The sequence below is a fragment of the Lygodium microphyllum genome, chromosome 20 (assembly GCF_053477565.2).
Source record: "Lygodium microphyllum isolate KBCC chromosome 20, Lygodium_microphyllum_v1.1.10, whole genome shotgun sequence".
NCBI lineage: Eukaryota > Viridiplantae > Streptophyta > Polypodiopsida > Schizaeales > Lygodiaceae > Lygodium > Lygodium microphyllum.
The window spans coordinates 111,001,803-111,028,280 of record NC_141154.1 but is presented as its reverse complement, the minus strand read 5'-3'; positions in this window follow the sequence as shown (position 1 = coordinate 111,028,280).

Here is a 26,478-nt window from a genome sequence, read left to right as displayed (position 1 = left end):
TACTTTGAAGATTGTGAGCAACCTTATCTATTTGATAATCACTAGGCCAAACCTAAACTACATAGTTGGTTTGAAGAGTAAATTTATGCAACTTCTACAAAATACATATTTCAATGTAGTGTGGCACACATTGCGCCATGTCAAGTCCATATTGAACTATGTCATATTCTATGATACATGTGTACCATTGGACTTTCATGGTTATACAAATGTAGATTAGGCTGGTAGTATTTCAATCAGGAGATCTACTAGTGGTTTTATGTTGTTCTTTAGGAGTACCACTATTACTTGGAGTAGCAAGAGATAGTTGACAATTGCCTTATTGAGTACAAAGGTAGAGTATAGAGGTGTTGCAATTGCAACATGTGAGGTAGCTTGTTTATGCAAGCTACTTGGTGATTTGGGGATGCAAGTGGACAATAAGGTTATCATCTACTGTGATAACCTTAGCAACATTCAATTGGCTAGGAATCGAGTATATCATGTGCGGACCAAACACAAAGATCCATTATCATTTCATTCAAGAGTAGGTTCTAGTAAGTGATATTGACTTAGTTTATGTCAACATAGAGGATGGATTTGCTAACATTTTCACCAAGGCCTTGGAGCTAAGAAGCTTCGATGCTTTAGGACTATGCTTGGAGATCATGAGCTCATGCTAAGCTTGAGGGGGAGTGTTGAGATGTTGAGCTCTATATGATTTGGCATCCACTATGTGCCTTGGTGATGTAGCAGGATATTATTCATTGGCATGTTAGGTGACCAACATGAGGATACGTTGTCGCATGGAATATGAGTAGGAGTTTGTGAAAGTTTCTCGCCACACAGGGACGTTTTGTGAGATGGGAGCAAAGAATGCTGAAAAGTATTCAACACAAAATAATTATCCAAAAGAAGAATTTTAAATACAAGGCAAATGTGAAATCATACTCATTGATTAAAGATATAAACAAAATAAAAGCTCAAAAGACTCTTGGTTAAGGGGAGTTAAAGGATATGATCAAAAGAAATATGAAGAGCTTGAGATGGGACTTGTCATGAAAAATTGTTTATTGATGTGAAGCCGGCTAGCGAAGACAATGAGGTCATTGTAGAGAAATTCATCGTGTCTCTTTTGCTGGCAAATTAGAAGACAAGGTTATAATCTCGAATTGAGAGAGAAGAGAAGAAGGTGGAAAGTGACTAATGGAGAGAACTTCAAGAAGGGCGAGGAGCTCAATACTCAAACTCTATAGCCTCGGTGAGGAGCTCAACACTCAAACTCAATCCACTCTTATAGAATTTTGATGATGAATACTTTGAAGAGGTGAGGAGCTTAAAGCTCAAACTCAAGAGCCTCTCTCCTAGAATTTGTTGCAAGACCTTCGAAGAGGGCGAGGAGCACAAAGCTCGAAACTCAAGCCACCCTCATATGAGACTTAATGGCAAAAACTTCAAAGTAGGCAAGGGGCTCAATGCTCAACCTCAAGCCACTCTCTTTGAATTTCATGGTAAATACTTCGAAGAGATGAGGAGCTTAAAGCTCGAACTCAAGAACCTCTCATGTGTGGTCTTGATGGAGAGATCGAGGAGGGCCCTTTGCTCTTCACACTCTCTCCTTATATCGATTTTTACACCACTCATTGTATATGCTTTTTCTAAAAAAAAGCTTTAGAATCTTTTCTAGCGCTTAATGCTTTTATTAAAGCTTAAAGGCTTTAATCGAAACAAATTGAAAAGTCTTGCTTTTGTTAAGCTTTTTATTTTTTCCACGTTCATATCTGATGCCACCATCAGTAGCTGCTATATGCACCATGATCTTCAATGCCAGAAGATTGAGTTGTTCCACAGATTATCAAATGTCACTACGCCTGTGTGTTTCTGTTAGCTCCAAAACTCCATCATTGACAAGAAGTCAACCAACTTCAAAACTCCACCGCATCCCTTGCAAACTAGTATATTTCCACAATTTATATTGATATTAGCAAGCCTCAAATCTAGAAGAGTAATCTTATGGACCTCTCCAATGGAAACATTGAAGCACCCATGTCTTCATAGCTACTTATAGCAGGAACATACTGCTACAATGATTCTAACTTGAACTTCATGTACAACTTTTGATTGTTTCGGTTGTTGTAATTGAATGCCTCATGATAGCATCAAACCATGGCTGTCTAGGGAACTCTTGCAAATCCTTCTTCAATCTTTTTAGCATGTTTGCGACCTGTTACAAGGTGATAAATGCCATCACCTCTCTAATAGCTCCTTCCCCACACCTCGTCCCTTTCTTATGAAGATGTAAACCACGAGGATTATTATCAGCTATGGGTTCTTCATTCATGGGCTTGAAAATTGCAATACTGTGCATCCCACATTCATCTTTCATGAGATAAACACATCCAAACCCTTTATAGGTTAGCTTGGGAGCCTAACTAGCATGATCTAATGCAAAAATCTGTGGATATATGGCCCCTATCTTCTAATGCAACAAAGTCTTTCCTTTTCTGATTCTGATGAGTCTAGTAGGACACAAGTGAACTTAGATAATGTCATAAACATTGGCAGGGTAGCCTCTGAGGTTTCTGGTTGCAAGATTATATCACGTTCTCCCCAATAGTAGTGCTATCACATTAGGATGACCTCCTCCTTTCACTATTGATACATAAATAGCACACTGTCATTGTCATCTTGTCAAATAATGAAAATAGAATCCCTCTGAAGTATGGTTTGTTTGTCCATTGTTCTGAATGTGTTATGTTCTCTTCAAACAAGATAACCTTTGGATGGCATATGGAGACACAATCATTGACATTCATACAACCATCGCCATGTCAAGGAGACAAAGGGTTGTTCGCTTTGCTTTGAACTCAAGAGAGAGTCCCATTAAGATCCAGATAATACTAACAATAAGACATTTTTGGATGCCTATGCTCACTTGGAAGCCCCAAAATGCAAAAACCAATAAAGGGACCCAATTTGTGAGGCTCTCACCGAGCACTTGGAAGGATGGATCATTTGAACAAATAGTTGGGCCACTTGGGTACTTTCCCATTATCTCTCATTTTTAAACTCAAGGAAGGTATACACTTGAGGTATGCCGAGTGTGGGTTGACGAGATGGAGCAAAAGAAATCAAAGAAAGGCATCGGGGCCTATAGCCCTTTTGACTTCCATATAATTTTATCTATTGGAAATTCTTTTACAGTGCTTCTTTCAGGTTCCTTTGATGTTCTAGTAAAACTCTAAGGCATTGGCCAAAGTCCATCTCTTATTCAAACAAAATCCCCCAAGACCTCCCATCTTTGAATCGTATCAAATTCCATCATATTTTTTATTCTTCAACAAAGCCTGTAACTTTGAGAACCCAAGTACCTCTTCATATGAATCTATTTCTCGTGTAATGTGCCCTAGCAAGATTTTGTTTTGAAAGAGAACTTTGTGCTCAATCATTAATGTGATTTGAAAATGCAAATCAAAATTCATGCAACGCAATCAATCAAACAATGCTTTCAAAAAATTATGACTGTACTGAAGAAAATGTAACTACATTGTGCTCATGCGTCATGCAAAATGTAAACAAAAAGACACACACAATGAAAAACAAATTCCTAATGACACTAACTAATGAGATCAAATTCTTGGTAAAAAACTCCATCCTCAGTGGTGGATGCGGAGCGTTACGATATCCACCCCCTCCAAACTTGCACATCCTTTGGATGGTGGGCCACAGCTATCCATCCTCATCACAGCCAAGCTCAACTGTCAACGTGATCTCCTCATCTTCTAAAAATCATCTGCAACATCCACATCCTTATCTAAATCATATTCGATGCCTCAAATTCATCATAAATCTCATAATCCAACTCCTCAACTCTATAGCATCATCTCTCCTCCTAAACAATTTGTTTCTCTTCCCTGCAATCAGAATCCACAAGGCCGTACCATCAAGCTCTACTAAGGAATATGTAGCATTGTCATGGAAATGCTGCACCAAATAAGAACCAAACCATCATCTTGAAACCTTGGAGATAGCACTATACTAGTTGTCTAGACTGTTGTCATAGACCAACACCCAATCTCCCCTCTCAATCTCTCTAGGTCTCAATTTGTGTCTGCTATCAAATTGGTTTTTGCTGCGAATTCTACCTCTTTGAGCTTTTGAATAGCTCTCTCAATATCTTCTAATCTCCTCTCCAACTGATAAATATGAAGAGCCAAAAGATCCTCTCTAGTCATCTCATCTTGCTGCCACGGTAAAGCACTCCAAGTGAGTGTGCAAGTCTTTGTAGGCATGATTGGTTTCTACCCATACATCAACTCAGTTGGCATGTATCTTGTAGTAGTCACACTGTGGGTAGTGCAATCAGCCCATAAGGCATATGGAAAAAATCTAGGCCACTCCCTAACCCATCCACCACATGCTTTGGCCAAGGCTTTCACAATCGGCGAATGGCCTCTTTCACTTTTCATGTTGCCTTATGTGTTAAAATATTGAAAATGCGTGCTAAAGAGGATCACTGATGAGCAAATAGACAATCACAATGAGTTATAAGTAATGACAAAGAATAATAATTGATATTATCCAAGCATAATGCAAGTACAACTGAATGATAATGATTGATGAAATGAGTGTGGGGATGAGTGCCTTTTATAGACTCATAGTAGGTGATGAATTAATGGATAAAGATGTTTTCCTTTTGTTGCAATTCTTTATTAGATGTAGGTTATGAGTGGGGTCGTGCTTAGATGGTGTTTCCTAAAGATATTGTGGAGGATCAAGCTAAGCAATATTTTGAACTTTTATTCTCTTTTTCCTAGGTCACGAGGATATTCCCTGATTAAGTGTGGGGATATGTTGATGGGTGAAAAGTCTTGATTTTTTCAAATGAGTGACTAAGCAAATAATGCCAAAATTTCTTAATTGAATAAATCATTCCCATAGATGCTAATTCATTGAGAAAATAATTTTTCTTAGCAAAGGAGAGACATTTATTGGTATAGAAAATGGGCTAGAACCATCCATTAGTGTCCTACTGCATGATGATGCTACCAATTGCAATATCTAATGCATCCCCAAACATGAAATTACTTTGTCCAATTCTAAGGGACCAAGATTGGAGCATTTGAAAGCAACAACCCGAGACATTGGAAGGCCAAATTTGTCATCTCATTGAAAATGTGTTTCTTTGCCTTGTTGTTCCTTACAAAGAGGCTATAGTGAATGTGATTGTACATTTCTCAATAGCCCTCCTCAATCACAACCAAGAAAGACACTGAGTATGTAGAGGCTATCATGAGTAGAACCTTCCTAAGTGTAGACATGGAAAGAACCAACCATACAAAGCTAGAGGCTATCACAAGGCCTCACTAAGTGTGTAGAGGTTGTAGTGTGCAGAGGTTACATGAGGAGTATAGGAGCTTATGGTAGGAACATTAGGCAAGTCCACATTTTAAACTTTAAAAATTCTATCAGAAAATGAGCTACAAAAGAGGGGCTGGTTAGTCTTATTCTTTTGTTCGTGGGTGTCTTCTTCTTCTTTTTCTTCATTGTTGTCTTCATCTTCTTTGACAGTAGCAAGATATGCTCTTTGAGACCTTTTCTTAGCATGGAAAAATTTCTCAATATGCCTAGTTTTCTTACAAAAGTCACAGACTATGCTCTTCTTCCCTTTCACATAGAGGAGTTATTGCTCTCCTCTTGGGATGCTTGTTTCTCCCTTGCTCTTGATCTTCTTTTCCTCTCCCAGGAGAGAGGCTTTGATATCCACAAGCTTTGTCTTTGGCATGTTGATTAATGAGGTAGACACATTATCAAACTCAGGTGGAAGACTCTTGAGAAGCACTCCAATGCAAATTTTTTCATCCAACTTCAAGCTGATTCCTACAAGTTGTGTCAACAAGCTTTCCATATAATTCAAATGAGTTGCAAGTGAGGTACTACTTTTCATGTCAAGTGTAAAAAATTCAATTAGTAAGCCATATTTGGAGGATTTTGAGTGAGCTCCAAACAAGGTTTCTTATCAATCCCATGTCACTTGAGAGGTTTCACAATCATCAACATGATGAATGTAGCTATCATAAAGCTTGAGCTTGATATTATCATCATTTTTATCCCATATGACTGAAAGTGCACCTTCCCTTGGTTTCTTCTCTTGACCACTTGTGATTGACCACAAGCCTTTCTTCATTAGGATTAGTTTGATCCTAGTTTGCCATGTATGGAATCCAACACCATTGAATCAGCATGAGGGTGAATGTTTTTCCATTTTGTTGGTAGAAGTAGCAACAAATAACTGAGAATAGTCCAACAAAAGAGTTGAATTTAAGTGTGTCAAAGGAGTATTAGTGTTAATCAACACTAGGTAGTATCAAGAGATATTATGTAGTTGAAGCATATTGATGTTGATCTTGATGTTGAATATTCTTCTTGCTGATTTGAAGTGGTAGCTTAGCTGTGAGAACTTGGTGTTGTAGTAGATTAGAGAGTCAGTGACATTACTAAGGCAAAGGAAGTAGGAAAATGAAGTAAACTTTGAGCTTTGAAATTAATGGCTATGGCTACCCTCTTTAGGGTTTTGATAGGCAACTATTTTTTTGCTTATTGCTACTCATAGACATAACCATTTGAGAAACCCTCTGAGCTAGAGGTAGCTTTGATGTATAGCTTCAATTAACTTGTGGTAGTGGATGGCATTGTTGTGCGTGTAGGCAGAATGAATAGTATGAATCAAAGATGGCACAATTTGGGCAACGAGCTATTGCAGGTGCAATGCTGGAGCTGAGAAGTGCCTAGAGCAGAGGAAGAGTTATCTAGAAGAGCATGAGCTGAAATGGCCTGATTTGAGATATTCAAGCCCTCCAATGAAGGTGGGTGGCTATGGAGGTAGGTGAGAGATTCATGGAAAAGTGGAGGGAGCCAGAAATTCAAATTGGATTGACCCAATCAATGGCCTAATGACTCATTAACTTGAAAATCTGCTCTAATATCATGTTAAAATATTGAGAATGCATGTTAGGAGGATCATTGATGAGCAAATAGACAATCATAATGAGATATAAGTAATGACAAAGAAGAAAAACTAATATTATCCCAGCAAAATGCAAGTACAACTGAATGATAATGATTGATGAAATGAGTATGGGGGATGAGTTTCTTTTATAGGCTTACAGTAGGTGTTATTGGTAAGTGGAAAAAGGTGAAAAGGGACCATGGTATTCACCAACTATGGTTTTAATCAACCATGCATACATGACCTAGTCTAAGGCTTTATTTGCAATATGTTTCTTTGCCTTGTTGTTCCTTACAAACAGGCTATGGTGGATGTGACTGCACATTTCTCAACATTCTAGATTATATGCTGAGTTCAAAGCAAGTTTAATGTTGAGGCGAGAGAAAACTCCCTAGCCTCATCAGCATCCAACTCACCTCTATCTGCTATAATTTTCCCAATGCATCCATACCTAGAAATAGCATCCTCCAACAGAAACTAACAAACCACTGAAGTAGTCTTCATCCTCAATGCTCTTCCTTCCACTTGATTTCTGATATCTTCTTGTACCAAAACAATATAATGCATCTGCCACAATCCAACAAGCATAGTAATCAAATCAAGAACCCACTTGTAGTGAATATAGTAGGTAAGTAGGATGAACCTCGTCTCTATGCCTCACTGAAGAAAACAACTGACAATCAATGCATGTCTTGATTTGATTACTCTATACATGCCTCTCCATTGGTAGCGCTCTCTAATCTTCTCATAGGTCTCCCAAAGAGCTCTATGTCTAGCCCAAAGACTTTCGTGAAACTCTTTCATGTTTTGAACCTATGAAGCTCTGTCGCATACAACTCTCAATGGTTGTCCTCCTCACTTCCGTGGATGCTTCCAAAGTAGTCCACTCTGCAAGAAGAATCCATAAGCTTTTCTCATGATCTTCTTGAAGTCTATATCAATCCATCTATCCTATCTAGACATGGTACTCAAATAACAACCAATCTGTAAATACTTTCATGTATACAAAGACTCTTCAAAGCTTTCCAAAGCAGATACATGACAAATATGATCAGCATGCATGGCTAAAAGATCAACCCCATCATCAACATCATCAATGCAAGAAAAATGCATGTCATCATATCTTGCTTGTGAAAGCATATTGGCTACTGGGTTGTCTTTACCTGCTATGAGCCTGAACTCAAGATTCATGGATTTTATGTACCCAATCCACCTAAGCATGGCAATATCTGGAGTAGAAAAAATCGTCATCATACCTAGAAGAGGCAATCAATCTATCTTGATCACCACAGTAGCACCATTGAAGTACTCTTTATCATTCTTGAGAGTTGTAACAAATCCCAAGAGCTCCCTCTTAATCTGTGGATATCTATGATGCCGCTCGTTTAGGACTTTTGCCCCTAACCAAATAGTGTACTTATTCTCATCTTCATCGCCTTGACCAATAGCCCATCAATGCCGATAGTACTAGTATCAACAATAAGTACAATAGGTCTCTTACACTCATAATCTACGTTCTAAAGAGTCAAAGCAACTCTCAACAATCTCTTCAACTTTTGCATAGCTCTAATGTATCTCATGTTCCAAGAAAAATGTTACCCTCTCCTCAAGAGCTAGTAGAGATCATCTACAATATGAGCAAAATGAGGAATTAAAATAAGATAAAATACACAAGCTCCAAGAAACATGCGAACCTTCGAAGTAGAAGAGCAAGTCTCCGTAATCTTCTCTATGGCATCAACCTTCATAGGAAAAGACCTCCTGCCATAATAACTACACATATGTCCAATAATCAAAACCTCTCTAGCACCAAAAATAGACTTCAACCCTGACAAGGTCAAATTCACTTTCTCTAACCTACAAAGAATCCTCTCAACATCTCTAATATGCGTGGCCACAAAGCACTTGCATCCATGATCATCTAAAGTCTCATCCTTTTCTTTCTCCAAACAACCCTTAATAGGCAAATCATTGATGAAAGGCATGGTAAGCTCTAGAATAAAATCATGTAAGACCTTGTTCATTCCATTCATCATATGAGAAATCGAATTAGTAGCTCCCATGCAGAAGCATACACATCTGAACAAGGCCTAAAGATGTCTTCATTAGAGTCAAATATTTGCTCTCAAGGGCAAGCTAGAACTAGTCATAGCCGAAATAAAGATCTCCAAGTGAATAGATAGCATGTCCAATGAAAGCCTCTGCAAACTCGTCCATAATAAGTCATGCACCAACCTTCCGTGTAGTGGCCATGTTCACTGGTTGTAAGTCCTGTATGAATCTGAGTGTTCCATTCTTCTTAGGAAATGTGAACCATCTATTAGAATATGGAGCTGAAGATGGTTCTAGAATCCCCATCCTGATCTGCTCATTCAAAAGCTCCACCGATTTTAGCAAGTGAGCTCTAGGCATAGGAATAGGCCACAGATTCCAAGGGACATGTGGAATGGTAAAAATAACCGTAGGCATCACAACCCTAGGAGCAATGCATCCAATCTCATGTGGAGAAAAAGTAAAATATCTTCCATGTCTGCTCAACATCTCTTCAAAATATCTCACCCCTGTTGGAAGCAAAAAAACCCAGTCCCAAACTTCATCTCTTTCAGTGTCTTGGCTGAAAACCTATGTCCAATACCTACAAGATCTCATAAAGGAGACTACATATCTGCTCTTCTAATCATCTCATCACTGTCCAATGGTAGCGGTCCTACAACTAGGCTAACCTTCTTGTCAATTGACTTATATTTTGTCTGTACTCTGGCTTCTTTTCTACAACTTGCAAATTTTAGCCCTTGTTGTGAACACCCTGGTAAACACAAATTTTGATGTGTATAAATAGCACCCAACTCTTTTTGCTGAAAGATTTCAGTAAAGAACACTTTTTGCTAAGAATTCTTAGTACCCAAATTTTTTTAAAGCATGAAATCATCAATTTCGCAATACATCGCCAGAGAATGAACTTGTAAGACATATGACAACTCTTGATTTTAAGTTTTCAGCAATGCTTAGAGATCCTCCATAGTGTCAGAGCATGACAGCCCATCATAAAGACCATCTAGTCTATCTTCATCCTATAAAACACATGCAAGCTTCAATTCTTTCTCTTTTCTCTTCACATACTACCTGACAGCTTTAGGCATGTCTGAAATATGCTGAAAACACAAAGTACTTTCACTAGATACACCATAAACACATGTGGACAGCCCTCTTTTCATCCTTGCTTCGAATCCGTGCATAGGCAAACCCATTGTCCAAAACCTTAGTCTCCATTGAGACTTAGCAATAAATGGCTGCCCCAAAATAATAGGATAAGAAAAAGATTTTTGCATAAAGAAATGATAAGACTTTTCCATATCTCCAATAGAAATCTTCAAGTTCAAACAAGTAGCATACAAATCTCCTACAGTATTGTTGGCCGCACCCATGCGCCAACCATGATCCACATCAACTGGCCATCTACTAGTATCATACAATCCACGCACTATGATATTAATCTTGGAGCCATGATCCAAAAGAGCAACACAAGGGGTCTCTATCTCACCAAGCTTGACTATCATCTCCATAGTCACACAAGCCCAGTGACTATGAGATAAATGGCTACATGAGGCACCAATCTAGGTGCATCATCACTCTTCGCATACTATACAAGTTGAAGTAAAGGCTAAAGAGTTTTCTTGGATTGCATATATAGAGCTCCATTTGTAGACTTCTCAGTAATCTCCTCAATCTACAAGCCATAGATAATAGCCTCAACAACAACTGCTAAAGCCTCTCAATGGATCATATCCTATGTCAGCCCTTTAATAATTTGTTGTTTTCTTTTAATGATATCGATGATAACATCATGAAATTCTCTTTTGGCCATCCCCAAGACTTTTCCAAGAGTGAATTCAAGCTTGCAGTTAAGAATTCGATCCTCAAGCACCTTCTTCAAGTCCATAGTCGTCTCAATGTCAAAAAGCATCTTGAATCCAGGTTGCTTTTTTGGCTTTGGATCCTTTGTCTTTGGGGCTTTCTGATCTTCCAGTTCTTTTGGTTTCTAAACATTAGTCATCCTCTACTCTGGACCTAAAGAAAAAGGCTGAGAAAGTGGATCACTCCTCCTAGTCACCCTCTTCATACCTTCAGACTGATCATTATCTATTTTTTGCTTCTCCTCAACAAGCGCTTCAAATCCTTGAGAATTTTCCATATAAGCATAGATAGAAAAGACATCTAGTCGATCATCCATCAAATCCCTTTTCTAATTGCATCACCTATGGTTGAAAGTTTGAATGATGAAGCTTTTCCCTTTTTCTTTGCATGTAGTGCATAGGACCATAAAGGAGATTTGTCCTTCGGTAACTGCTCCAACTAAAGGCCATAGGCAGTAGCTTCTCTTGCCACCTCTCACATCACATAAGAAGAGCACAAAAGATACTCCTCCAACTATTTCTTCATGCCACCCTTACCAAAAATTGTTTTAATTGGTTACTCTGTATCTCCAAAACATATCATCTTGTCCTTCCAGACTACCAACTTTAATCTCCTCGCCTCTTCAAAATCTTGGCAATCCTTGCGCTCATGGTTTGGACTATCCACCACATGCAACAACGAACATGATCATTCTTCCTGGAAGAATTTATAGGAGTAGAAGAAACTGGCACTGAAATTGGAGCTAGACTAAGTGGTTGTTGCTCCATTCTAGTCATCTTGATTTGTAAGTCTTTTAAGTTCTTTGAAATCTCCTCCACCATATCTTCGATAGTCGGTTTTGCAGATGGTCTGACAATCGCATCAAGAATAGGCATATGCATAAACACAGGATGAGAAATAGGAGAAGCAATGGATGGCGCAACAGGAGAAGTAGGAGAGGTCATGGTAGGAGAAGACATCCTTGATGAAGACTACATTCCATTTTGCAAGCAAGCCTTCCATCTCCATCTCTTTGTCAATGTAGAAACTGCATTGACAGCATCCTGCCAATCTATCTTCAATCCCATAGGTTGTGTACAATCCTCTAGTAGCTCTCTCAACTCATTCTAAGTGTAAGATCAGCCGCCTGTAAGAATAACTCCACTTTTTTTAGTTCAAAGCTCTTTTCTCTAGTGCATCCAACTGGTTGTATTGCTCTTCAAATTCTTGCAACAATTCAGAAGCAACAAGTCCTTTGTTGGGTTGATAAACCCACTCTCTGAATGTCTTTCGCGTAGCAATACCATAATCCTCCAGAAAACACTCATCTTTAAGCACTTTCTTGAAAACATTCTAGTTAGATTATTGCACAAACAAATTTGTCATTCTAACCCGCAAAGTAGGTGTGACAAGCTGTAAGAAGTAATTGCTCCAATTGGATGGAACTCTGAAAAAGTGCATCTGGCTTTCAAAGACTTTAATGTAGGCTAAAACATTCTCGCCATAAAATAATTTTCACTCACTAACCACAGTTTCGATCGCCTTGGTCGCACCATGCTTGTTCTTGATGCAATAGCCGTTGTTGATCCAACTGTTGCTGATGTAACTGTTGTTGATGCTACATAGATAATTGCATTTGTCTATTAATCTTGCATCATAATGACTAAAAAAAAGTTTTTAATAAATTCTTCATCTCATCAATCGAAAAGGAAGAAGCAGTCGATGAAGAGGGTGGATTATTCAAAGAGTCTCCCATCTTGATGATCAGAAGCAATGCTTTCACATCGAGTTCACCAGATGTCGCATAGAATATGAGCAAGAGTTTGTGTAAGTCACTCACCACATGGATGTTTTGTGAGATGGGAGCAAAGAATATTGAAGAGTACTCAATACAAAATAATTATCTAGAAGAAAAAGTTCAGATACAAGGCAAATGTGAAATCATACTTATTAATTAAAGATATAGACAAGATACAAGTTCAAAAGACTATTGGTCAAGGGGAGTTAAAGCATATGATCAAAAGACATATGAATATCTCGATGTGGAACTTGTGATGACAATTTATTTATTGATATGAAGCCAGGTAGCAAAGACAATGAGGTCATTGTAGAGAAATTTGTCATGTCTGTTTTAAGCAAGCAAAGGATCACTATGGCCTATCGGAAGACAAGGTCATAATCTTGAACTAAGAGAGAAGAGAAGAAGATGAAAAGTGACTGATGGAGAGAACTTTGAGAAGGACGAGGAGCTCAATGCTCAAACTCTATAGCCTCGATGAGGAGCTCAATGCTCAAACTCAAACCACTCTTATAGAATTTTTATGGTGAATACTTCGAAGAGGCGAGGAGCTTAAAGCTCAAACTCAAGAGCCTCTCTCCTAAACCTTGTTGCAAGATCTTCAAAGAGGGTGAGCAGCACAAAGCTTAAACTCAAGAGCCTCTCTCTTAGAACTTGTTGCAAGATCTTCAAAGAGGGTGAGCAGCACAAAGCTCAAACTCAAGCCACCCTCATATGAGACTTGATGGTGAAAACTTCAAAGTAGGCAAGGGGCTCAATACTCAACCTCAAACCACTCTCTTCAAATTTGATGGCGAATACTTTGAAGAGACGAGGAGCTTAAAGTTTGAACTCAAGAGCCTCTCATGTGTGGTCTTGATGGAGAGATCAAGGAGGGCCCTTTGCTCTTCACACTCTCTCCTTATATAGATTTTTACACCACTCGTTATATATGTTTTTTTTATAAAATCTTTAGAATATTTTCCAATGCTTAATGCTTTTATTAAAGCTTAAAGGCTTTAATCAAAACAAATTGAAAACCTTGCTTTTGTTAAGCTTTTTATTTTTCCCACATTCATATCTGATGTCACCATCAGTGACCGCTATATATGCGCCATGATCTTCAATGCCAGAAGATTGAACTATGCCACAAATTATCAAATGTCGATATCCCTATGTGCTTCCATCAGATCCAAAACTCCATCATTGACACGAAGTCAACTAGCTTCAAAGCTCCACCATTTCCCTTGCAAATTAGTATATTTCCACAATTTCTATCGATATTAGCAAGCCTCAAATCTAGAAGGGTAATCTTATGGACCTCTCCACTGGAAACATTGCAACACCCATGTTTTCACAGCTACTTGTAGCAGGAACATACTGTTGCAATGATTCTAACTTGAACTTCTTGTACAACTTTTGATTGTTTTGGTTGTTGTAATTGAATGCCTCATGATAGCATCAAACAATGGTTGTCTAGGGAACTCTTGCAAATCCTTCTTCAATATTTTTAGCATGTTTGCGATCTGTTACAAGATGATAAATGACATCACCTCTTTAATAGCTCATTCCCCACTCCTTGTCCCTTTCTTACGAAGAAGTAAACCATTAGGATTATTTTCATCCATTGGTTCTTCATTCATGGGCTTGAAAATTGCAATATTGTGTATCCCACATTCATCTTTCATGAGATAAACACCTCCAAACCCTTCAAAGGTCAGCTTGGGAGCTTGGCCAGCATGATCTAGTGTAGAAATTTATGGATATACAGCCATGCAACAAAGTCTTTTCTTTTTTTATTTTGATGAGTCCAGTAGGACACAAGTGAACTTAGATAATGTCATAAACATTGCCAGGGTAGCCTCTGAGATTTCTAGTTGTAAGATTATATAACGTTCTCCCTAGTAGCAGTGTTGTCACATTAGGATAACCTCCTCCTTTGACTATTGATACATAAATAGCACATCATCATTGTCATCTTGTCAAAGAATGGAAACATAATCCCTCTGAAGTATGCTTTGTCTGTCCATTGCTCTGAATGGGTTATATTCTCTTCAAACAAGATAAGCTTTGGATTGCATTGTTACCAACCTGTGAAAATTATGTGCAATCTCTATGTTTGGTTTACAGATATATGGAGACACAATCATTGAAATTCATACAACCATCGCCATGTCAAGGAGACAAAGGGTTGTTCGCTTTGCTTTGAACTCAAGAGAGAGTCCCATTGAAATCCAGATAATACTAACAATAAGACATTTTTGGATGCCTATGCTCACTTGGAAGCCCCAAAATGCAAAAACCAATAAAGGGACCCAATTTGTGAGGCTCTCAACAAGCACTTGGCAAGATGGATCATTTGAACAAATAGTTTGGCCACTTGGGTACTTTCCCATTATCTCTCCTTTTTAAACTCAAGGAAGGTATACGGTTGAGGTATGACGAGTGTGGCTTAATGAGATGGAGTAGAAGAAATCAAAGAAGGGAGTCGAGGTCCGTAGCCCTTTTGACTTCCATATATGTTTATCTATTGGAAATGCTTTTACAGTGCTTCTTTCAGGTTCCTTTGATGTTCTAGTAAGACTCTAAGGCATTGGTCAAAGTCCATCTCTTATTCCAAAAAAATCCCCCAAGACCTCCCATCTTTGAATCGTATCAAATTCCATCATATTTTTTATTCTTCAACAAAGCCTGTAACTTTGAGAGCCCAAATACCTCTTCATATGAATCTATTTCTCATGTAATGTGCCCTAGCAAGAATATGTTTTGAAACAGAACTTTGTGCCCAATCATTCATGTGATTTGAAAAATGCAAATTAAAATACATGCAGTGCAAAAAATCAAATGATGCTTCCACAAAAATTATGAATGCACTGAAGAAAATGTGCCTAGCCTAGCTACATGTGCTCGTGCGTCATGCAAAATGCAAACAAAAAGACATACACAATGAAAAATAAATTCCTAATGATGATGACTAATGAGATCAAATTATTGGCGAAAAACTCTGCCCTCAGAGGTTCACAGTGATGGATGTGCAATGTCACGACAACACCAGTGATTCTACAGCTAGTATATCCATGTAGTCCATACTTGGTTACGGTATATACATTGTGCCATCTCTTATTTTCTTACTGGGTTCACACTTGGTGACCCATGTACATATGTTATGGTACTTTCATATTAGTCTTCCATCATGTTGTAGACTTAGTTCTTTTGTGTGGAAGAAGAAGAAGATTTCAACCCTATCTTTATGTGTGCTCAAGTCTCTATTGCTTTAGCATATGTGCTCTTGATCTCTTCATCTATTTTCCCTCTTGTCTATTTTCACAGTTTGATCATGAAATCCAACCCTCTTAAGAAGAATTACAAGCAAGGAGCAAGGGATGATTGGATAGTATTACCCAAACATTGAAAGACCTCGTGTAGCTTCTAAGCATATGCTTTTACACTCTTATTGAATTCTTGGCAAGTCTCATTTAGGACATGCAACTAATATTGGCTCCCCTTTTCAAGGGAAAACTCCCTACGAAATGTAGTGCAGAATGCTTACATAGTGGCAATCAAATTTGCTGCAAGTCAATGATACCATTGGGTTAATTTTCCTTCAAGGTCATGTTGAAGCAATGGATACCCTAAAGTGGGTAGAGCCCCTGTAGAGCCACCATGACCGTTGAGATTTGTATTACTTAAGGGGGTATTAAGGGTGATGATGCCATCCCTACAAATATAGAAATAAGCTTAGGATGGACAACTACAGTGGCTCTAATGGCACCACTAGATGGTGATGTTGATCCACCACTTCCACTGATCCTAGAAGGAGTTGACCAGCTAGCTTTAGGTACTAAGGGTAAACTACCATTTTTATACATATTGAGAGATTGCTCTTACTACAAGGAATGTAAGGCCCCTAACTTTAAGGGATACCAAACTAGTACGATCTATGGAGTATTTGCAAGAAATTTTTATGTGTTTCCTTAGCCCTTCTTCATGTTGCTCTCGTTGAATTCGAGAGATCTCTAGCTTGTGCTCACATTATTGCCTTAATAGCTCTTTCTTCGCTTCTAAGAGAAGAGTCGTACACTCAAGAATTGAGTCTTAGGCCCTTAGGAGAATCATAAAGACTCCCGACAAGTGTACCACTTATTAGGATATAAAATATAATCACATTGGCTCTGATGGCTCTAGCTAATAGGTCCTAATTACACCAAATGATTCTATACAATCTCACAACCAAAAGCATCTATGTTCTATAAATGATTCTTCTAATTGCTATGTTTGTAGATGCAATTCTAGATTGTAGTCTGACTAATTAACCCTCCCACCTCCAAGCAAAGGAGTTTCCACATGTAGGTGACTATCTTACCTCAAATCACATACATAAAGGGGCATTCCCCATCCAATGGTTATGGCCTCTATGGCTCTCCTACATCCTAGATATTAGCCCTAATATGTATTGTCTGAAATATATAAAACATCATAATATACTCCTCCCTTGATATTCATCATTCCATTAGATTTTTTTTCGTAATCTCACATAACCTTTTCCCCAAGAATAAATGTGCTAGCCTATGGTTAGGGATCCTCCTCCACTCCATGTGGGTCAATGGATTTTCAAGCAATTGCTATGCATCTAGGAGGTTTATTCTGATACCATGCTTTTATGCTCTTTCCATGCAAGGTAAAATGCTCTCTAAATTGTATGAACAAGATAAAATAAGTATTGTATTTTATGTGTACAATCATATCTTTTCATGCTTTTCACCATATGTATTGTTGCGATATGGAAGTTAGCATTGAGAAAACTCATACTATTATCTTTCTTACACACAAAAAAAATCCTATATGCATATAAAAAAGATCAAAAAATAACACATTTAATAATTTTTCCTATTGACACATTTTGCAAGTGTTATTATATTCTTAGATATGTAGTGAAATGAGAAAAATCGCATAGAAACACACCTTAATACACAATATATGAGACCACGCTAAAGCAATCTTCATGTTGTGAAACCCATACAAACATTGCACAAATATATATTTATTATTCCATAATATCATGATCCATCTATGAAAATAATGAAATGTAAAAGACAAAAAAGTAATGTATTGACTATTTGCAATCATTAATAATATTATACAAGGATATATCAAAGATGCAAAAGCTTCATACGTAGCTTGGACAATTTTTTAGAACATGGTTTTAATAAATACAAAGGCATGAAAGATTTAACTCAAGTAAGAGTTGAATAGTTTGAAGAAAGGAAATGTGTCCATAAATAAGTATGTTTTAAAAGTAAAAAACATTGCATGTCTTAGTAGCTATTGATGCAATGCTTAATAATGATTATTTGGTTTCATCTACTTTGGGTAGCCTTGATAATGAGAAGGTGTGGGAAAATGTTGTTACTTTTGTGTATGTACAGAAGTTATTTCTAAATTTTGATGAGTTAATCTCTCTCATGATTACTGAAGAGATCAACATATAAGGTGAATCATTTGAAAGAAGTGGTGAACATGTCCAAGCATTTTGCTCAAGTTTAGAAATAGGATGTGGTAGATCTTCCTCAAGAGGTTGTGACATGGAACGTGCTACTGGTAAGAAGCAAAAAAGGTTAAATCAGCAATTTGGCAAAATACAAGTTTTAGGAGGTCATGGCAACTTTAGAGACAAGGACAGTTGTAGAGGAAGAGGTGAATGGAAAAATAGAGATTCTAGAAATTCTTTGATTATTTGTTATTCTTGTGGCAAAACATGTCATATTGCAGCCTAGTGTTATGCTAACAAGGATGATATCCACAATGGTAAATTACAGCAAGGAAACTATACATCATCTTCACAATAGAATAAAGACAAAAATGTGTGTTTGTTCATAATGCAACATATAATGGATATTGTTACAGAAAAAAAGACACATGATGATGTATGGTATGTTGATTCAGGTATATCTAATCATATGACCAGCCATGATAAATGGTTTAGAGAGATGTAAAATTTACAAAATGTTGGTTATATGCAGATAGGTGATATTCCTACACCATTTATATGCAGATTGGTTATAAATGTTGGTTATATGCAGAATGGTTTATTGCCTACAGAAAGCAAATCTCTTGGGGACAATAAATATTTTATGTCTATTGATGATTGTTCAAGAAAGTTGTATGTGCATTTCATCAAGACAAAGAGTGACGTGTTTGAAAATTTCAAAACTTTTAAGGCTATTGTTGAAATAGAAACTAGCTTGAAAGTTAAGTGCTTGATGTCATATGGAGGGGAAGAGTACCTCACTAATGAGTTCAATGACTTCTTGAGGTCCCATAGGATAAATAGACTATTTACTTATAGGTATATCCTATAGAAAAATGAGATTGCACAAAGAAAAAATAGACATATTGTAGAAGTTACATGAGCATTGATGGTGGCTAAAATAAATTTGCTAAATCATTTTTGTCTAAAGTTGTTCATACTTCCATCTATATTATGATTAGAGCACCTACAACTACAATTCATGAAATAAGCCTCGAAGAATACTTTACCATTAGGGGAGATTTGGACTCAAGTTTGGGCCTTCTAAGAAATTCCACCTCATCATAAAGAGAGAAAAAGTTAAAATTAATAAAAATTGCTAAATTTTAAACTTTTTAAGTTATTTTTCTTTTTTTCAAAATACACAAATTAGCTCGTAGCCTTTAAGTTGTCAATTAGTCTTAATTATAAGAGTTTAGAGATCAATTATTGGAATTAAGTGTCCAGTGCTCAAAAGTTGATGGCTCATATTTGAATTGATTGGAATTAATGGCATAGTCTATTTTTATCAAAAGACGAGCCAAAAGACTACATGAAGCCCTGAGTTGTGCCTGTGGAGTTGTGCCTGCCACATTATATTTGGAAAATTTCCATGTATTCTCTCTGATTTCTTTGAAAGAAACTTCACAAACATCGCAAACAAGGATGGATGAAGCTAAATCAACATCACAAATGGAGATGGTTGGGGTGGAATCAACAAGGATGGCCGAGGCAAAATCAACACCACGAATGGAGATGGCTGGGATGGTATCAACATCACAAAGGGAGACAGCAGTGTCCAAATCAACATCAAAGAGATACATGAGATAGGCATATCACCTCCATCCACAAATCTATATGCTTCTTTCCTTGTATTCACAATCTATTAGCCTCCATCTCATCTATTACTACTCAATGATGTATAGTTTTCCAAGACGCATAAATCAAATCTAGATGAATGGTAAGTTTGTACTTGTATGTGCCTACACCTATGTTACTTGAAGGCCCCAAGCCGGCTTATAAGGCAAGACTTGTCTCTAAGGGTTTTAAACAGGAGCATGGAGTTGACTTTGATGAAGTCTTTTCTCCTATGGTCAAGATGACCACCCTACGCTTGGTTTTGGCCTTAGTTGCACAGCTTGACTTGGAAATGTATCAGAAGACTACATTCTTGCATGGGGATTTGCATGATGAGATATACATGGAGTAACCTAAGGGTTTTGCAGAACCTGGCAAGGAGCAACTAGTGTGAAAATTGAAAAAATATCTTTATGGCTTGAAGTAGGCACCTGGGGAGTGGTATCATGAGTTTTATGCCTTCATAGGGCTACAACAGGAGTGCTATGGATCTGTGTCTTTGCACAAAGAAAGCTTGTGATGGCTCCTTTCTTATTTTGGTACTTTATGTGGATGATATGCTAACAGCAGGAAAAGCTCATGATGAGTTGGATGCTCTTAAATCTCAATTGAAGAAGAGCTTTCAAATGAAGGATTTGGGAAGGGCCTCTCACATTCTTGGTATGCACATTAAGCACGACATGCATCAGGGAGACTACTCTACCTCTCATAGAGTACATTCATAAAGTCCTTAAGTGTTTCTGCATGCAAGATGTAAAGCCTATTGGTTGTCCATTACCTTCTTATGTGAAGGTTTCACAGGTTGATTGTCCGCATACAGATGAGCACAGGGCCGGGCCAAGATCCCTTACGCATTATTTGTGGGCATTTTGATGTATGACATGATAGCCACTCATCCAAATATTGCCTTTGTAGTTGGTGTTGTGGCACGCTATATGGCTACACCTAGCAAAAAGCATTGGGATGACATAAAGGGTATCATGAGATACTTGAAGGGCATAGTAGATATGTGTATTTGCTATGATAGCCAGGATAGAGGAGTTGTGGGCTACAAAGATTTTGATTATGCAGGACATGTAGATAGTAGGAAGTCCACTTCCAACTATGTCTTTACCTATGCTCAAGGTGTTGTTTCTTGGATGTCATGGGTTCAGAAGAGTACTACTCTCTCTACCACTAAGTCCGAGTATGTTGTAGCCACCACTGAGGCTTGCAAGGAGGCCATATGGTTGGGCCATTTGGTTCATGACCTTGGGATTGATACTATACCTACGCTGCATTCGAATTCTATGAGTGATATTTAGCTAGCCAAGAATCCGATCTTCCATACGAAGACGAAACACATTGTGGTGAGGTATCACTTCATACGTGGGGTCGTGGAGGACGAGTCTATTGACCTTGTCAAGATCTCTAGTGATGAAAATCCTATAGATCTGCTCGCGAAAAACCTCACTACTAAGCGCTTTGCCTTTCTCAGGAGATTGATGGGTGTTGGATGAGATGACGTTTTTTCCTCGTCATGTTGTACATGTGTACATTGTACTATTTGTTCTTTTTCTTTTCCCTCCTCACTGTGGCAGATTCACCTTTAAGTGGGAGGTTGTTAGGGGTAAATGCGCCTCTGCCTAGCCGCCTGTGTATTATTACATTAACAGTATCTACCACTGCACACTGTAGGTGGCAAGCACTCGTCACCATTACTTTATTCTTTATTCTTTTAGTGACAATTTGAATAAAGGAAGGCCCAATCACACATTGTGACTGTTGGAGTTCCCATTTGTATCTCTCTCTCTCTTCTTGCTCTTGCTCTCCACCATAGCTCACTTCCAAGCAAGCTTTGATCCTTCTCACCTTTCAAACATTAGCACATTGCAATTGTATATTATAGCCATGGTGTGAGGGAAGCACTCCATGCAACTTATGAAGAATTTGCTTTGGGAGGACTTTTGAGTATTTGGGGGTGCTCTCATGCACACAAAAAAATATTGAAGGGAATTTAGATAACAAGATTGATTTGTGCATGCAATTGTACTCCTCATGTAGATGAGGTTGATAAATGGGGCTTGGAGAAGAAATTGCTACCCTTGGCACCTATGGATTCAAGGGATGGTAGAAAGGAAGTACTTTAGGAAAGTGGGTATTCTTGGGTGGATGAAGCAAATAACTGGCATTGATCAAAAACTTTAGCAATAGCTCCAACATGATATGATGCTTAAGAGTCCAACATGATATGATGCTTAAGGGCTTTTCTAAATTAGAAGTTTGAGACTACTAATTTGAAACAAACTTGAGAATAGATGCTAAAAAAGAGAGAGCACTTTTCTAAATTGGAAGCTAATTTGAGGCAACCTTGAGAATAGATGCTAAAGGCTTGTGACTTTAATTTTTGAGAAGATTAACCATTTTAGTGAAAACTTAGAGATAAGAAGTGTACCACTAGACCTCTACCTTAAGTTGCAAAAAATAGAGGCCATGAGTTGATAGAAGACTTTGTGCTATGACAAGAGGATACTTATTATCCTTTTGAATCTTCAGGGCTATTTTTAGGTCATTCTTTAGGTTGTTGTGCTTGAATTTGACTCAATTAAGCCTAACCACTAGGTCACTAAATCTTATTGACACTCCTTACATGATTGACCATGAAAGATATTTCTCTTTGTTAGCCTAGGTGTGTTAGATTTCTTAGTGCCCCCAACAAGGAGTGTTGTAATCAAATTTAATTATCTTTTGTTAGACAAATCTTTACTTATCCAAATGGCCAACTTGTTTCTTGAGTACCATGCAATAAAAGGGGAGGATCCATTGTCATGAGAATTTAAGTCCATGGTATGAAAGCGAAAGGAAAGTTGTATCTTGATGATTTCAATAGAATACATATGTGATATGTTGAGACAAGAATTCCAAGATGGTTTATTCACTATAGTGACTTAATTGTGGATGCACTGACAGGTATTGAACATGACTGGAAGAGAACTAAGTGACAAGTCAATTTGGGAAGTCTTGGGTAAGTGAGGTTTGCATGTTGAGTGTGAAAGAGGGACTTTAATGACTATTTTTGGGAGCCTTTGGAAGGGTTGAAGGGAATAGTATGATGGGGGAGACTATTGACATGAGAAATCTGGTGCAAGAAAATACATGGATAGGGGGCATATGATCAAGAGAAGAAGGGAGTTCTTATAGCTCTTGATGAATACTCAAGCTTCTTGATAACTTCTTAGGGATAAATCTCCTTCACACCTTTATGCATGGTATGTGGGATGAAGAGAGGAGTTTTAGGACTATTATAAAGGGTTTCGAGGTAGCTTAGAATAGGGCATGAGCGTTGTAGCCATTCTTCTTCAATATTCACATTGAATTCCTTACTTTATCACTCAAGAACATAGTTGAATATTCCCTATCCTTTAAGGATGAGTTCTGGCTATCATATGAGGGATTTGAAGCTTCTTCGAGCTATAAATAACAAGGTACAATAGTGAAAAGAATTTGGAATTTTACTATCCATAGATTTTTTGAGCTCTAATAGTGATTCCAAGGTCATCTCTCGGGTGCCCATCATAATCTATCATTAGGGAATGCTTTGTACTTGTCTAAGACCAAGTGTAAAAGGGACAATTCTCACAACAAATAAAATAATTGGAAAATACAAAAATAAACCAAATATACCAAAGAAACCATAGCCAAGGTGGCTATGCATGAAAATGTATTGCCATGAATGGCTGAGAATCAAAGATGAATGGTGCAAGATACTCACCTCTTGCTATGGTGGACGTAGGTACAGCTAAGAATCACAAATGAATGCTACGAGAAGATACTCACCTCTTGCTATGGTGGACATAGGTACACATCCCTATGATAGGTGGGAGGAAGGATCTCTCAATCTTGTATTCTTGAAATGGCAAAAAGATCCTTCGTATGTTACACATCCACCTTTTATACCAAACCCTAGCATATCCTAGACTAAGGTATTTTATGCTTTATTACAAGCCATACTGGCCTAGAAGAGCTTTGTCCTCAAAGCTAAATTGGGAACAAATTATAAGGATGATTACAAGGATAGCTTAAAGCATATGGAATCATGCTGAAGTAGAACTCTTATGTTGATGAAGAATCAAGAAGTTGATGAAGAAATGACCATGTAAATGGAACACACTGCTATAAGCTATCCAAAACAAGCTGTATACAAAATTGATCATATCTTGAGCTAGAAATGTCTGATTTCCATGTGCTATATATAGAAATATAGAGGACAACATGTAGTATCCAAGCATGCCTTCAAAATCAAATTTTGATGAAGATGAGGTAATTAACTTTCTGACAAGAAATTATTACAGCAAGTTGTTTACTGTTCTGTTCATGAACTGCCCTCTTGTAAAAGCCATGGAAATTGCTCCAAGTATGATGCTTGTTGCCAAGAAGATTCTTAGATAGGCAAATCTTTCCATTTGATAAGGTATTCCACAAGAATTCGGTTCCTTAGAACCTTCTCCCTCTTACCAATAATCTTTTAGGCTCATAGATGATCAAACCATCATCATCCAAGGGAGGGAGTTCTTCAAGAACTTGGATTTGAGAACCAACATACTTCTTAAGCTGAGACACATGAAAAACATTATGAATTCTTGTGCTTGAAGGTAAATTGAGCTTGTAAGAAAGATCCCCAACTCGTTTGATAATGTGGTGAAAACCATAAAATCTATGAGCAAGTTTATTGTGCCCTCCTTTGAGAGAAGCATATCGTGACTTGGGAACCTTCAAGAATACCCAATCATCTTCCTCAAACTCCACATGTCTTGTTTTCTCATCGGCATAGGCTTTCATGGCCTCTTGAGCTTTCTAAATGTTGTCCTTGCATTGCTTCATAAGAGCCTCCAACTTTTCTAACTCCTCACAAGCTTGTGGATTCACATCTTCATGGAATAAGGCAGAGGGTACTTACACTTTGTAACCATATAGAGCTTCAAAAGGAGACATTCCAATACTCATATGATAAGTATTGTTATAGTAAAACTCCACAAGGTGAAGCCAACGATCCCAAGCATTTTGTATGTCATGCAAAAGTGCCGCAAGTATATCTCTAACCATTTGTTAACTCTTTTTGTTTGCCCATCGGTTTGCGGATGGTATGTTGTACTAGGAGTCAATAGAGTTCCCATTGAAGAGAATAAACTCCTCCAAAAGCTGTCCATAAACTTAGTGTCTCGATCGGACACAATCTTCATTGGCATTCATGAAGCTTGAAGATAGATTTTATAAATTGTTCAGCCACTTGCTTTGCTGTAAATTGAGCTTTGGTAGGGATGAAATGGGTTGATTTAGTCAACCAGTCTACCACCACATAAATGCTATTCCACCCATGCTTTGTTGTAGGTAATCCCACAATAAAATCTATGGTAATATCAGTCCACTTACCATGAGGAATAGGAAGTGGCTGAAGTAATCTATCGGGTAGAAGAGAAGAGTCCTTGTTTTGTTGGCATAGAAAACATTGAATAACAAAATCCTTAACATCCCTCCAAATACCCTTCCAATAGAAGCTCTTATGGATATTATCAAAGGTTTTGAACAACCCATGGTATCCCGCTAAAGGCGAAGAGTGCATCTCATGCAAAATACGGTCTTTGAAAGAAGATTGTGGTGTTAAATAAACTTTATCATGATACCATAGAAGACCGTTGTGCCATTTGAAATTGGAATACTCTTCTCCTTTGCCTTGCTGAAATTTGTTCATAATCTTTGATGCTTGCTCATCAAGCAAATTCTCTTCTTAAATATCATTGATCCAATCCTTATGCATAATTGAAATTGTAGAGATGGAGCATGCCCACATTCTTGATAAAGCATCCACTACAATGTTGTCTTTTCCAGTCATATAGGATATTTCAAAATCATATCTTTGAAGAGTAGCTAGCCACCTCCATTATTTAGGAGATAAATTTTGTTGGGAAAGGAAATATTTCAGCACATGGTGGTCACTTTTAACCTTGAAATGGCTGCATAAATATAATGATGCCACTTTTTAATAGCATGCAAAATTACCAGCATCTCTTGTTTATAGACATGTAGTTGGTGCTCCTTATCATCAAGCTTGCAACTGTCATATGCTATAACTCAATGGTCTTGATAGAGAACAGCCCCAACTTCTCTTCCACTAGCATCCACTCATATAGTGAATTCCTTAGAGAAATCCGAGCAAACAAGAATAGGTGCTGAAATTAAGAGAGATTTCAACTCGTTGAAACTCTTGTTGGCTATGGAGTCCCAAAAAAGACTCTTTCTTTAGCCTATCGGTTAAATAAGCTGCCACATGAGCATAATTTTTTATGAATCTTCTATAAAATGATGATAATCCAAGGAATCCCTGCAAAGATGTAGAAGAAGCTGGTGTAGGCCATTCTTTGACACACTTCACTTTGTTAGGATCTACTCTTATCCCTTTTTCTCCCACAATGTAACCTAGATATTCTACTTCTTCTTCCATGAAAGAACACTTTGACATTTTGGCAAAGAGTATGTGTCTTCTTAATATGTCAAAGACCTCTTATACATAAATTAAATGCTCCTCCTTGGACTTGCTATAAATGAGAATGTCATAAAAAAATACAATGATTGTTTTGTATAAGAGAGGCTGCAATATTTTGTTCATGAGAGCTTGAAAAGTGGCGAGGGCATTTGAGA